This window comes from Bufo gargarizans, chromosome 1 (assembly GCF_014858855.1).
Source record: "Bufo gargarizans isolate SCDJY-AF-19 chromosome 1, ASM1485885v1, whole genome shotgun sequence".
In the NCBI taxonomy this organism is placed as follows: domain Eukaryota; kingdom Metazoa; phylum Chordata; class Amphibia; order Anura; family Bufonidae; genus Bufo; species Bufo gargarizans.
In genome coordinates, this window is record NC_058080.1 from 107,097,004 (window position 1) to 107,112,606 (window position 15,603).

Sequence of the window (15,603 nt, forward strand, 5' to 3'; positions counted from 1 at the left end):
GGAGGTGACCTGTCCCCAGCATCTAGCCTAGACACTTGTGTATTTGGTTGTCAGTGTATCTGAGATCCTGTCCGCCGTGACACTATAATTTCCTGGTGAAGACCTAGCACCCTTTTTGAAAATGGGCACCACATTCACCTTGTGCCAGTCTCTTGGTACAATGCATGTCATTAAAGAATGTATACAATGTTTGCACATGGCCTCCCTTCCGTTACTGTCTGTGCATTGTATAGGACACCCATACATCATAAAGAGAGGCTTTTTTGCTGCAGAAATGTCACATACACTGCGTAGGCTGAGTGTGGGTGAGAAGGTGGCCCAAGTGACCCCCTCAATACTTCGGGAGGAGCCATAATGAGAATACTTTTAACAAACATTCTATTGCAAATATGCCTAATTTTTCAATAATAAGGCTAAGGCTACGTGCACATGACAGAGAAAAAAAAACAGTCATTAAAAATGGACCCACTGTCATTTTTCCATTACCATTTTGCATCCATTTTCTGTCCATCTGTCAGTTTCTAATGGCTGTTTTGCATCCATTTTTCATGGCCATTAAAAATGGCCAAGAAAAACGGATGAATATCATTGGCATTTTTTTTTATAAACCCCTGCAGTGCCCTCACTATACATAATGTCCACCATAATGGCCTCCAGCAGTAATATTGTCCCTCATAGTGGCCCCCAGAAGTAATAAAGTCCCCCATGTAGTCCCATAAGGTTCCCCATAGTGGCCTCGGCAGTAATATTGCCCCCTATAGTGGCTCATAGTGTCCCCCCTAGTGGTCCCCAGCTATAATGTTTCCTTGTAGCAAAAAACAAACAAAAAAAAACACTCACCTCATCCACTTACACGCGCAAAGGCAGTCACTCCTGACTTGATTGAAAAGGACCTTCCAAAAGGACCTGCTCTAAGCGTGGTGACGTCAACTAATACTCCCAGCATGATCGTGTGGTGACATCATCATGCTGAGCACAGGTCCTTCGGCAGGTGAGTGTATATTTTTTTTTTTTAAACACAGAGAAAGTTAGTTGTACGTAAAAAGGGTCAAAAGCTAGTCAGTCAAAACAGTGCAAGTACCCCAGAGGCAAATGAGAAAACGAAAACACATAAAAAAGTTAGAACAAGGAGATCAAATATGATACCAAATGCCCTAAGACAAAAACGTCACAAAATCCAATACAGAAATCAATAGCGCAATGGACACAGTTCTCCAGCTGGACAAGACCTGAGGGTTTTGGACCTGGCACAGGTTTCACATGCCTAAACTTATGTCCAAGTATCCTTAGACATAGTAGGCCACCAATAATGCCTAGCAACCAACCAATCAATGTGTAGAAATATCTCAAAGATGATCGAGATAAATGGGAGGTCCCAGAGGTAAAGTGTCATTGCGAAGGATCTGAATACTTTTGTTCATGCAAAATTTTTGTATTGAGAGTTGATTAATGAGAGAAATGTAAAAAAAATGTAAAGAGAGTGAAAGGTTCTGATGAATAGTTTCTAAATGCATTGTACTTCTGCAAAATGCAGTGTGATTCAAGTATAGTCTTTTCCATTTTGTATGCAGCATAGCTATGATCTGATAAGTCATAACATTTTTATCACCAGTATATAAGACTCTAAATCTAAAGTCGTGGGAGAAAACCAATCACTGTGTTACTTCTTAAGGTGAAAGCTAAAGAGATAAAATGAAGGACATGTTTATCCGTAATGGGGACTTTAAAGGTAAGCATGTTTTCGTAATGAATTATGCAAACCTTTCTTATAGTTGTTTAGGTTAATTTTAGCGACATCCTGCTTCTAATGAGCAAGAAAGGAATTACTTCTAAGAGTTATGGAGGATATAATAAAAAAAAGCCAGATGATAAAATTTAAGGCTGAAATGTACTTACATTTTATGAATATCGGGATATGGTTATTAGCCAAGATTATGACTATATGCACAGCAAACACCTCATTACACCAAATGATTATGCCTAACTATATGTTACGCTGAATTTACTGTCATTAACTGTATCAATGCTGACATGAGACCATTTTCCTATTGAACATGCGGCTGAAAGGTTTATGGACCAAGAACAACTATGGAGAAGGATTTTTCCATCACATTTACTGTGTACTGCAGTAGTATAATTCATTGTGGGGTCACAGTACATAAGTTTTACCTATCTGAGTTGCACCTAGGTTACAAATGAAAAAAATGATTATGGCAGCAGTTGAAACTTTGTTACATAATAGAAATTGGGGCAGATTTACTAATCTTTTAGGTGGCGCAAACTTAGGTTGTCTAGACATGCACCAAATTTACCACAGTAGCTTATGCTAGATAACATAGTTAGTGCATAGCTAGACACTTGAGACTGACTTTATACCAATTGAATGGCTTAGTCTGACACCAGGATTTTGGCAACATTTTGGTACATAATGTTGCATCTTAGACTATGTCCCATTTTCTGTAAGCTATGTCCCCCTTGCCGGCTGTTCACAGTGGATGCAGCTAAAACTGCATGCACCAAATTGTACCAAAATGATGCCAAATTTTGGTACCGTGGGTGCACTCACATTGGTAAATGTGGGTCATTTGTTATTATAGAAGAGAAAAAAATAGGCTGGAGAAACCACAATGTTAGGCGTCAGTCAAAAGGGAAAGGAGACAATAGCAATATCTATGAGGTATATATATTCAACCCGTGCGGATCAGTGATAAGTAAAAAAAGTCGCACTGGAAGTCTAGAGGTATTAGGACCAGTTCTTTGTTTACTGGATCATGGTATTAGCAGTAAATGGGATAAATAACGGAATAAAACCCTAAACACTCAGATCCTGAGTGGATATCTTGCACAGAAATCAAGTAGTAGTAAAAGTGCAGGTATAAACTGGTACTACCAGGTTTTGGACCCGTAAGGGTCTATGCATATAAGCGGATAAAACAGTATATAATTGATAAAATTGCATATACTTGATAAAATCAAATAAATAATAGTATTCTCCACTCACTTCACGGGGAGGAAATTTTGAGGGATAAAGCTCAAGACACCCAAAAAAGTTTCCTCCCAATCCTGGATCGCTTCAAAGGTCTTAGGAAGAGGTGGCAGTTCCAAACTCGGTACTTCTTGCAAATTCCTTTTATTTGTAAAACAGCAGGAAAAAAAGAGCTCTACGCATTTCGGGGCACAGAATGAGTCCCCTTCATCAGGAGCAGAATATTATCACATAAAACAAACAGACATTTTATACCTACAATATGGGGTCAAACAATGAGGGGTCAAACAGTATGGTGTTCTGAGTGATGTCACTTCCGGGTCGAACCTTACTTTAATCATCGTTTAACCTTCTTTCCATGGGACAAGTGGTAGTATTAGGAGCCACATCACGTTTCCTATATCTAATTCTATGATCCATATCATACAGAGTCAGTATGTTACCTTAAACGCCTTTGGAATGAACAGTCCGGGTGACAGAGTATGCCGGGGGACTACTTCCGGTCCATGGAACGCATAGCTGGAGCGCACACTAGATTGGTGCGCAAGCGCCAAGCCCGGTACCGGAAGTGCCGTGTTTTTATGGTGGCACAAAAGGAGACGTGGAACGCATGATGCGTTCCACTTGCGGCATCGCTATCTTATAGGGAATGGGGACTGAAATGTCTTACCGATAGAATAAGGAGTATATATGTATACAGAAAATTGGGGAGTGAAATGGATATGAGATTTAGACTATTGTGTGTATATATATATATATCTATACATTTATAACTCGAGGCCCCTCGTGATTAAGTGCTGAGTTTCCAATGTTAAAAAGCTGTATCAGATGACATATAGCTTTTTAACATTGGAAACTCAGCACTTAAAGGGATTCCGTCATCAGGATTTACCCTATAGAGATATTTATATGTGCCCATCAGTCTCCTTGTTTTGTATTAAATGATCCCACTCTTACTGCTCTCCGTGTCTTTTATTAGTCAAAAAAGCGATTTTATTGCTATGTAGATTACCTTGATAAGGAGCCCAGGGGGTTGTCCCACGATCCGTTGGAGCCTGGACAGGCCCATCGTTCCGGAGCCCAGCACCGCCTACCAATTCATTTATTCACTGCACTTGCCCTGACGTCATTCCTTCCAAGCGATGTAATCTCGCGTGCGCAGTTGGAGCGACGGAGCCTGTGCCAGGCACAGACTACTGTGTACACTGTGGCTGCGCGAGATTACCGTGCTTGGAAGGAATGACGTCAGGGCAAGTGCAGTGAATAAGTGAATTGGTAGGCGGTGCCGAGCTCCGGAACGATAGACACGGCCGGGCTCCAACGGATCGTGGGACAACCCCTTGGGCTCCTTATCAAGGTAATCTACATAGCAATAAAATCGCTTTTTTGACGAATAAAAGACACACAGAGCAGTAAGAGTGGGATCATTTAATACAAAACAAGTAGACTGATGGGCACATATAAATATCTCTATAGGGTAAATCCTGGTGACAGAATCCCTTTAATCACGAGGGGCCTCGAGTTATAAATGTGTATATATATACAATAGTCTAAATCTCATATGCATTTCACTCCCCAATTTTCTGTATACATATACATATATACTCCTTATTCTTTATATATTCTACATTTATTAGTACATGGTCCCTCTAGATATGTATATATAGTGGCCCCAGTTTTATCCTCATACTCCCATTTATCTTCTCTGTCTGGATCTATATAGTGGTCTATCGGTAAGACATTTCAGTCCCCATTCCCTATAAGATAGCGATGCCGCAAGTGGAACGCATCATGCGTTCCACGTCTCCTTTTGTGCCACCATATAAACACGGCACTTCTGGTACCGGGCCTGGCGCATGCGCACCAATCCTAGCGTGCGCTCCAGCTATGCGTTCCATGGACCGGAAGTAGTCCCCCGGCATACTCCGTCACCCGGACTGTTCATTCCAAAGGCGTTTAAGGTAACATACTGACTCTGTATGATATGGATCATAGAATTAGATATAGGAAACGTGATGTGGCTCCTAATACTACCACTTGTCCCATGGAAAGAAAGTTAAATGATGATTAAAGTAAGGTTCGACCCGGAAGTGACATCACTCAGGACACCATACTGTTTGACCCCTCATTGTTTGACCCCATATTGTAGGTATAAAATGTCTGTTTGTTTCATGTGATAATATTCTGCTCCTGCATTCTGTGCCCCGAAACGCGTAGAGCTCTTTTTTCCTGCTGTTTTACAAATAAAAGGAATTTGCAAGAAGTACCGAGTTTGGAACTGCCTCCCTCAAAATTTCCTCCCCGTGAAGTGAGTGGAGAATACTATTATTTATTAGATTTTATCAAGTATATGCAATTTTATCAATTATATACAGTTTTATCCGCTTACATGCATAGGCCCTTACGGGTCCAAAACCTGGTAGTACCTGCACTTTTACTACTACTTGATTTCTGTGCAAGATATCCACTCAGAATCTGAGTGTTTAGGGTATTATTCCGTTATTTATCCCATTTACTGCTAATACCATGTTCCAGTAAACAAAGAACTGGTCCTAATACCTCTAGACTTCCAGTGTGACTTTTTTTACTTATCACTGATCAGCACGGGTTGAATATATATACCTCATAGATATTGCTATTGTCTCCTTTCCCTTTTGACTGGCGCCTAAAATTGTGGTTTCTCCATTTTTTTTTTTTTTTTCTTCTATACTCCATGTATATGTTAAACTTGTTCACACCACTGACCACATCTGGCTGCCTATCAAATACCTGACTTTACTCTTTGACCTACTTAATCCTATTCTTACCTCCTCTGGCGCCCTGCAACTAATTATTTAGACTTCTTGGATTTGGTTCCAAGTAAGTCTTGTGATTAACCCTCTACATTTTTTTTCTCTTATACCTGTCTCATTTGTTATTGTCATGGTTATTTGAGAATCTGAAACATAATGAGCATGCTGCCAAATAGTGTTGAGCGCGAATATTCTAATAACAAATTTTTATCGTGAATATCGGCACTTCGAGAATTCGCGAATATTTTGAATATAGTAATATATGTTCGAAAAAATGAATATTCGTCTTAGTTTTTTCATCTGAACCCATTACCTGCTTGCTTCTTGCTTATGGGCCTATGTGAGAAGGCTGCAATATTTTAATCTATAGTGAATTAGAATATTCTTCATTAATTAAAGTTTTTTTATCTAATGCGACAAATCGGCAATGTAACATGCGCGTTAATCGAGTAAGGGCGGGTTACTGGCAACTTTTCTATTGGCTTGGCTTGCTAGAATTCCCGAATATGTAGAATATAGCGCTATATTAGTAATAACGAATATTCTTTTTTTTTTTTTTCCTGTACATGAGGTGACTTGTTATCCCTCCCTTCTCCTATCTTGAATAGCCAATGAGAAGGCTTTGACACAGCTTAGCAACATCCCTAGCAACCAATTGGAAACTAGCCTACCCCTTCACTATATAAATGAAGACACTCCTCAGCAGCCATTTTGTGGAGTTTGATGTGAGAGAGAGAGAGGAGCTGTTTTGTGATTGTGTTCTTGCTTGGTCTAAAATAATTCAAATTCAAATCTAAATAATCTTGCTAGTTAGTGTTAGGTAGTAGGTAATAGTGATGGAAGAACATCGGCCAGGACAGTTAACGAACGTGATCGAATGTTCACGAACCGCAAGTTCACGACGGGCCCCATTCCCTTTAATGGCAGTCGAACCAGAAAAACCTTCAGGTCATATTTGCAGCCACCAAATACGTACAAGAAGTGCACAAATCGTCCCACAACATGGACAGTGACATACCAGAGGGGGATCAATGGTAAAAATCCCTCTGTATAGCTGAGGTATCTCAGCAGAACTGCACACAACTGCTGCAAAATACAAATGCACTATATATAAATTATATTATAGGTATATCACACCCCTGCTTCAATCAGCTTTTGGGGGGGGCAACTGGTAAATCCCACCAGTAGAAATTATTTGTTCCAATAGTATTTGTCACTCTGTGTAGATGCGGTAATGCAGCAAAACCGCAGACAAATGCTGCACCATCCACATGCACTATATAGAAAGTATATTATTGGTATATAACACCCCTGCTTCAATCAGTTTTTTTTAGGGGGGGGGGGCAACTGGTAAATCGCACCAGTAGAAATGACTGGTTCCAATAGCATTTATCACTCTGTGTCTCTGTAGTATCACAGAAGAACAGCACACAACTGCTGCACAATACAATTGCACTATAATATACTTTCTATGTTAGAAAGTACATTCTAAGTATAATATTTCTCCCCTCAGTAGGCACACCTATACCACTCCTTAACCTGTTTAGGATATAGGCCGTACCATTGAGCAGACACCGTGGCTGAATGCGAGGAGGGGTCCAGGACCCCCCCTCCCCCGTGTCGGCGATCGCCGCAAACAGCAGGTCAAATTTGGCTGTAGGGGGGGGGGGGACCCGATGGCATGGAAGGCAGCGCAATGCCTTCCTGAGGCATCTGCGCTGCCTTCCGGTGACGAGCCTGTGAGATCCAGCCCCCTGGATCTCACAGGCCGGAAGCTGCATGAGTAATACACACTGTATTACTCATACAGCCAATGCATTCCAATAAAAAAGTCCCAAAGTGGGACAAAAAGTTTTAAAAAAGTTGAAAAAAATACAGTCTCCCCCCCCCAAAAGTTAAAAGTTTCAAGTAATAATAAACAAAAAAAATTCCCCAAAGAAAGTAAAAAAAAAAAAATTGGTAAAAAAATAGGGGAAAAAAAAGTTTACATATTAGGTATCGCTGCATCCGTATCGACCGACTCTATAAACATATCACATGACCTAACCCCTCAGATGAACACCGTAAAAAATAAAAACTGTACTAAATAAACCATTTTTTGTCACCTTGCATCACAAAAAGTACAATAGTAAGCGATCAAAAAGGTGTATGCTCACCAAAATAGTACCGTCACCTCATCCTGCAAAAAATGAGCTCATATGGCTCAGAATATGGAGACAGTAAAATATCATTTTTTTTGTTTAAAAAAAGCTGTTATTGTGTAAAAATTAAGTAAATAAAAAAGTATACATATTAGGTATCGCCGCGTCCATTTCGACTGGCTCTATAAACAATATCACATGACCTCAGGTGAACACCGTAAAAAAAAACATGAGGTGTAAAAAAAGTAATTTTTTGTCATCTTACATCACAAGAAGTGTAATAGCAAGCGATCAAAAAGTTGTATGCACCACAAAATAGTGCCAAACCGTCAACTCATCCCTCAAAAAAATTAGACCCTACATAAGATAATCGCCCAAAAACAAAAAAAAACTATAGCTCTTAGACTATGGAGAAACTAAAACATGATATTTGTTTTATTTCAAAAATGATTTAATTGTGTAAAACTTACATAAATAAATAAAAAAGTATACATATTAGGTATTGCCGTGTCCATAATAACCTGCTCTATAAAAATATCCCATGACCTAACCCCTCAGATGAACACCGTAAAAAATAAATAATTTTCTTTTTTGTCACCTTACATCACAAAAAGTGAAATAGCAAGGGATCAAAAAGTCATATGCACCCCAAAATAGTGCCAATCGAATCGTCATCTCATCCAGCAAAAATCCTACCCTATCTAAGATAATCGCCCAAAAACTGAAAAAACTATGGCTCTCAGACTATGGAGACACTAAAACATGATTTTTTTTTTTTGTTTCAAAAATGAAATCATTGTGTAAAACTTCCATTAAAAAAAAAAAAAAAAAATATATATATATATTATACATATTAGATATTGCCGCGTCCGTGACAACCTGCTCTACAAAAATACCACATGATCTAACCTGTCAGATGAATGTTGCAAATAACAAAAAAAAGGGTGCCAAAACAGCTATTTCTTGTTACCTTGCCTCACAAAAAGTAATATAGAGCAACAAAAAAAATCAAATGTACCCTAAACTAGTACCAACAAAACTTCCACCCTATCCCATAGTTTCTAAAATGGGGTCACTTTTTTGGAGTTTCTACTTTAGGGGTGTATCAGGGGAGCTTCAAATGGGACACGGTATAAAAAAAAAAACAGTCCAGCAAAATCTGCCTTCCAAAAACTGTATGGCATTCCTTTCCTTCTGCGCCCTGCCGTGCGCCCGTACAGTAGTTTACGACCACATATGGGGTCTTTCTACAGAATCAGGGCCATAAATATTGAGTTTGGTTTTGCTGTTAACCCTTGTTTTTTAACTGGAAAAAAAATATTAAAATGGAAAATCAGCCAAAAAAGTGAAATTTAGCTATTTTCCATTATTTCTTGTGGAACATCTAAAGGGTTAATGAAGTTTGTAAAATCAGTTTTGAATACCTTGAGGGGTGTAGTTTCTAAAATGGGGTCATTTTTGGGTGGTGTCTATTATGTAAGCCTCACAAAATGACTTCAGACCTGAACTGGTCCTTAGAAAGTTGGTTTTTGAAAATTTCTGAGAAATTTCTAGATTTACTTCTAAACTTCTAAGCCTTGTAACATCCCCCAAAAATTTAATATCATTCCCCAAATGATCCTAACATGAAGTAGACATATGGAGATTTTAAAGTAATAACTATTTTTGTAGGTATTGCTATGTATTATAGAAGGAGAGAAATTGAAACTTGCAAATTTGCAATTTTTTTCCAATTTTTGGCAAATTTTGTATTTTTTTTATAAATAAAAATTATTATATTTTTTTTTTACTCCATTGTCATGAAGTACAATATGTGATGAAAAAACATTCTCAAAATGGCCTGGATAAGCGTTTTATCACCACTTAAAGTGACACTGGTCAGCTTTGCAAAAAATGACTTGGTCCTTAAGGTGAAATAAAGCTGTGTCCTTATGGAGTTAAAAGGACTTTTGTGGCCCTATTAGCTAGCGATTTGTGTCCCTAACAGTCTGTCCCTGCTCCACACAACAATCTCTCCCTACACTGGCAAAAGACTGAATGTAAAATGGCGGCCACATCAGGTTTATGTATAAGGTAGGGGGAATGTCCAAGCACTGAAACATCTCAAATGGCTTTCCTGTACTACCTAAAAAATGTGTCATGGGTAGCGTGAATGGAAGATGCGTGAGTACCAGCACACGTTGGTAGACGCGCTACTGAGAGCATTCCCAAATGTCACAGGGGAACAAGTGGAAGCCCAAGGCGAAGGCAGAGGAGGAGCAAGAGGTCGCCAACGCAGCTGTGTTCAACGCATTCAACTTCTGGGTCTCCAAATTGTCCATGTGGCCAGAGCTAGCTTTTTGTGCCTTGGAGGTGCTGGCCTGCCTGGCGGCCAGCGTTTTGTCTGAACGTGTATTCAGCATGGCAGGGGGCTTCATTACAGACAAACGCAGCCGCCTATCCACAGCCAATGTGGACAAGCTGATGTTCATAAAAATGAACCAGGCATGGATCCCACAGGACCTGTCCATCCCTTGTGCAGATTAGACATTTATAAATTACCTCCCCTTAACAATATATTCTTGTACTCCAGGGCACTTCATTCAATCCTCTATTTTTTATTTTACCATTATATTGCGGGGCAACCCAAAGTTGAATGAACCTCTCCTATGTCTGGGTGCCGGGGCCTAAATATCTGACAATGGCCTGTTCCAGTGGTGGGTGACATGAAGCCTGATTCTCTGCTATGACATGAAGCCTGAATCTCTGCTATGGGACCTCTTTCCTCTGTCTGGGTGCCGGGGCCTAAATATCTGACCGTGGCCTGTTCCAGTGGTGGGTGACATGAAGCCTGATTCTCTGCTATGGGACCTCTCTCCTCTGTCTGGGTGCCGGGGCCTAAATATCTGACAGTGGCCTGTTCCAGTGGTGGGTGACGTGAAGCCTGATTCTCTGTTATAACATGAAGCCTGATTCTCTGCTATGGGACCTCTCTCCTCTGTCTGGGTGCCGGGGCCTAAATATCTGACAGTGGCCTGTTCCAGTGGTGGGTGACGTGAAGCCTGATTCTCTGTTATGACATGAAGCCTGATTCTCTGCTATGGGACCTCTCTCCTCTGTCTGGGTGCTGGGGCCTAAATATCTGACAGTGGCCTGTTCCAGTGGTGGGTGACGTGAAGCCTGATTCTCTGTTATGACATGAAGCCTGATTCTCTGCTATGGGACTCTCCTCTGTCTGGGTGCTGGGGCCTAAATATCTGACAGTGGCCTGTTCCAGTGGTGGGTGACGTGAAGCCTGATTCTCTGCTATGACATGAAGCCTGATTCTCTGCTATGGGACCTTTCTCTTCTGTCTGGGTGCCGGGGCCTAAATATCTGACAATGGCCTGTTCCAGTGGTGGGAGACGTGAAGCCTGATTCTCTGCTATGGGACCCCTCTCCAATTGATATTGGTTAATTTTTATTCATTTCCCTATCCACATTTGTTTACAGGGTATTTACCTGCATTTTGCTGCCTTTTGCAGCTCTCTAGCCCTTTCCTGGGCTGTTTTACAGCCTTTTTAGTGCCGAAAAGTTTGGGTCCCCATTGACTTCAATGGGGTTCGGGTTCAGGGCGAAGTTCGGGTCGATTTCGGATCTCGAACATTTCCGGGAAGTTCTGCCGAACTTCTCGAACGCGAACATCCAGGTGTTCGCTCAACTCTAATCATGGGTCAAAGTTCTTCACAATGTAAAAGAATATGGTGGCTGTGAATATCATCATATGTTCGCCCGTTCAGCGAATAGCGAACAAACAAAGTTCACTGCAAATCGACAGCCGAGCAAACTGAAAGGCCATCTCTAGTAGGTAATAGTGTAGGTGAATAGCTGATAGGGTCTAGTGCAGGGTGTAGGTTATAGAGATAGTTTAGTTAGCTGAAATATCTAATACATATAGTTAGTGTTAAGGCATAGTGTAGCAGGTAGGGTATAGTGCAGGGTTTAGTGTAGGTCATAGAGTTAGGTAGCTGCAATATATACAGTTGCAAGAAAAAGTATGTGAACCCTTTGGAATTATATGGATTTCTGCACAAATTGGTCATAAATGTGATCTGATCTTCATCTAAGTCGCAACAATAGACAATCACAGTCTGCTTAAACTAATAACACACACAGAATTAAATGTTACCATGTTTTTATTGAACACACCATGTAAACATTCACAGTGCAGGTGGAAAAAGTATGTGAATCCCTAGACTAATAACATCTCCAAGAGCTAATTGGAGTGAGGTGTCAGCCAACTGGAGTCCAATGACATGAGATTGGAGGTGTTGGTTACAGCTGCCCTGCCCCATAAAAAAAGCACACAACAGTTCTGGGTTTGCTTTTCACAAGAAGCATTGCCTGATGTGAATGATGCCTCACACAAAAGAGCTCTCAGAAGACCTACGATTAAGAATTGTTGACTTGCATAAAGCTGGAAAGGGTTATAAAAGTATCTCCAAAAGCCTTGCTGTTTATCAGTCCACGGTAAGACAAATTGTCTATAAATGAAGAAAGTTCAGCACTGCTGCTACTTTCCCTAGGAGTGGTCTTCCTGTAAAGATGACTGCAAGAGCACAGCGCAGGCTGCTCAATAAGGTGAAGAAGAATCCTAGAGTGTCAACTAAAGACTTACAAAAGTCTCTGGCATATGCTAACATCCCTGTTAGCAAATCTACGATATGTACAACACTAAACAAAATTAGATTTCATGGGAGGATACCACAGAGGAAGCCACTGCTGTCCCAAAAAAAAAACATTTCTGCACGTTTACAGTTTGCACAAGAGCACCTGGATGTTCCACAGCAGTACTGGCAAAATATTCTGTGGACAGATCAAACCAAAGTTGAGTTGTTTGGAAGAAACACACAACACTATGTGTGGATAAAGAGGCACAGCATACCAACATCAAAATCTCATCCCAACTGTGAAGTATGGTGGTGGGGGCATCATGGTTTGGGGCTGCTTTGCTGTGTCAGGGCCTGGACGGATTGCTATCATTGAAGGAAAAATGTATTTCCAAGTTTATCAAGACATTTTGCAGGAGAACTTAACCACCTCCGGACCGCCTAACGCACATGTGCGTTCCGGAGGTGGCAGGCTGGCGCACAGTCACGCATATATGCGTCATCTCGCGAGACGCGAGATTTCCTGTGAACGCGCGCACACAGGCGCGCGCGCTCACAGGAACGGAAGGTAAGCGAGTGGATCTCCAGCATGCCAGCGGCGATCGTTCGCTGGCAGGCTGGAGATCCGAATTTTTTAACCCCTAACAGGTATATTAGATGCTGTTTTCATAACAGCGTCTAATATACCTCCTACCTGGTCCTCTGGTGGTCCCTTTTGTTTGGTGCGACTGTACTGACCTACCTGAGTCCTCTGGTGGTCGATCCTAACACCACACTACACTACACTACACCCCCCCCCCGTCACTTATTAACCCCTTATAAACCCCTGATCACCCATGATCACCCCATATAAACTCCCTGATCACCCCCCTGTCATTGATCACCGCCCTGTCATTGATCACCCCCCTGACAGGCTCCGTTCAGACGTCCGTATGATTTTTACGGATCCATGGATACATGGATCGGATCCGCAAAACGCATACGGACGTCTAAATGGAGCCTTACAGGGGGGTGATCAATGACAGGCGGGTGATCACCCATATACACTCCCTGATCACCCCCTGTCATTGATCACCCCCCTGTAAGGCTCCATTCAGACGTCCGCATGATTTTTACGGATCCATGGATACATGGATCGGATCCGCAAAACGCATACGGACGTCTAAATGGAGCCTTACAGGGGGGTGATCAATGACAGGCGGGTGATCACCCATATACACTCCCTGATCACCCCCCTGTAAGGCTCCATTCAGACGTCCGCATGTGTTTTGTGGATCCGATCCATGTATCCATGGATCCGTAAAAAATCATGCGGATGTCTGAATGGAGCCTTACAGGGGGGGTGATCAGTGACAGGGGGGTGATCACCCTGATCACCCCCTGTCATTGATAACCCCCCTGTAAGGCTCCATTCAGACGTCCGCATGTGTTTTGTGGATCCGATCCATGTATCCATGGATCCGTAAAAAATCATGCGGATGTCTGAATGGAGCCTTACAGGGGGGGTGATCAGTGACAGGGGGGTGATCACCCTGATCACCCTGATCACCCCCTGTCATTGATAACCCCCCTGTAAGGCTCCATTCAGACGTCCGCATGTGTTTTGTGGATCCGATCCATGTATCCATGGATCCGTAAAAAATCATGCGGATGTTTGAATGGAGCCTTACAGGGGGGGTGATCATTGACAGGGGGGTGATCACCCTGATCACCCCCTGTCATTGATAACCCCCCTGTAAGGCTCCATTCAGACGTCCGCATGTGTTTTGTGGATCCGATCCATGTATCCATGGATCCGTAAAAAATCATGCGGATGTCTGAATGGAGCCTTACAGGGGGGGTGATCAGTGACAGGGGGGTGATCACCCTGATCACCCTGATCACCCCCTGTCATTGATAACCCCCCTGTAAGGCTCCATTCAGACGTCCGCATGTGTTTTGTGGATCCGATCCATGTATCCATGGATCCGTAAAAAATCATGCGGATGTCTGAATGGAGCCTTACAGGGGGGGTGATCAGTGACAGGGGGGTGATCACCCTGATCACCCCCTGTCATTGATAACCCCCCTGTAAGGCTCCATTCAGACGTCCGCATGTGTTTTGCGGATCCGATCCATGGATCCGTAAAAATTATACGGACGTCTGAATGGAGCCTTACCAGGGGCGTGATCAATGACAGGGGGGTGATCCGGGAGTCTATATGGGTGATTATCCCCCTGTCATTGATCACCCCCCTGTCATTGATCACCCCCCTGTCATTGATCACCCCCACTGTCATTGATCACCCCCCCCTGTAAGGCTCCATTCAGACATTTTTTTGGGCACAAGTTAGCGGAAATTTTTTGTTTGTTTTTGTTTTTGTTTTTTCTTACTAAGTCTCATATTCTACTAACTTGTGTCAAAAAATAAAATCTCCCATGAACTCACCATACCCCTCACGGAATCCAAATGCGTAAACATTTTTAGACATTTATATTCCAGACTTCTTCTCACGCTTTAGGGCCCCTAAAAAGCCAGGGCAGTATAAATACCCCACATGTGACCCCATTTCGGAAAGAAGACACCCCAAGGTATTCCGTGAGGGGCATATTGAGTCCATGAAAGATTGAAATTTTTGTTCTAAGTTAGTGGAAAGTGAGACTTTGTGAGAAAAAAAACAAAAAAAATCAATTTCCGCTAACTTATGCAAAAAATAAAAAATTTCTAGGAACTCGCCAGGCCCCTCATTGAATACCTTGGGGTGTCTTCTTTCCAAAGTGGGGTCACATGTGGGGTATTTATACTGCCCTGGCTTTTTAGGGGCCCGAAAGTGTGAGAAGAAGTCTGGGATCCAAATGTCTAAAAATGCCCTCCTAAAAGGAATTTGGGCCCCTTTGCGCATCTAGGCTGCAAAAAAGTGTCACACATCTGGTATCGCCGTACTCAGGAGAAGTTGGGGAATGTGTTTTGGGGTGTCATTTTACATATACCCATGCTGGGTGAGAAAAATATCTTGGTCAAATGCCAACTTTGTATAAAAAAATAGGAAAAGTTGTCTTTTGCCAAGATATTTCTC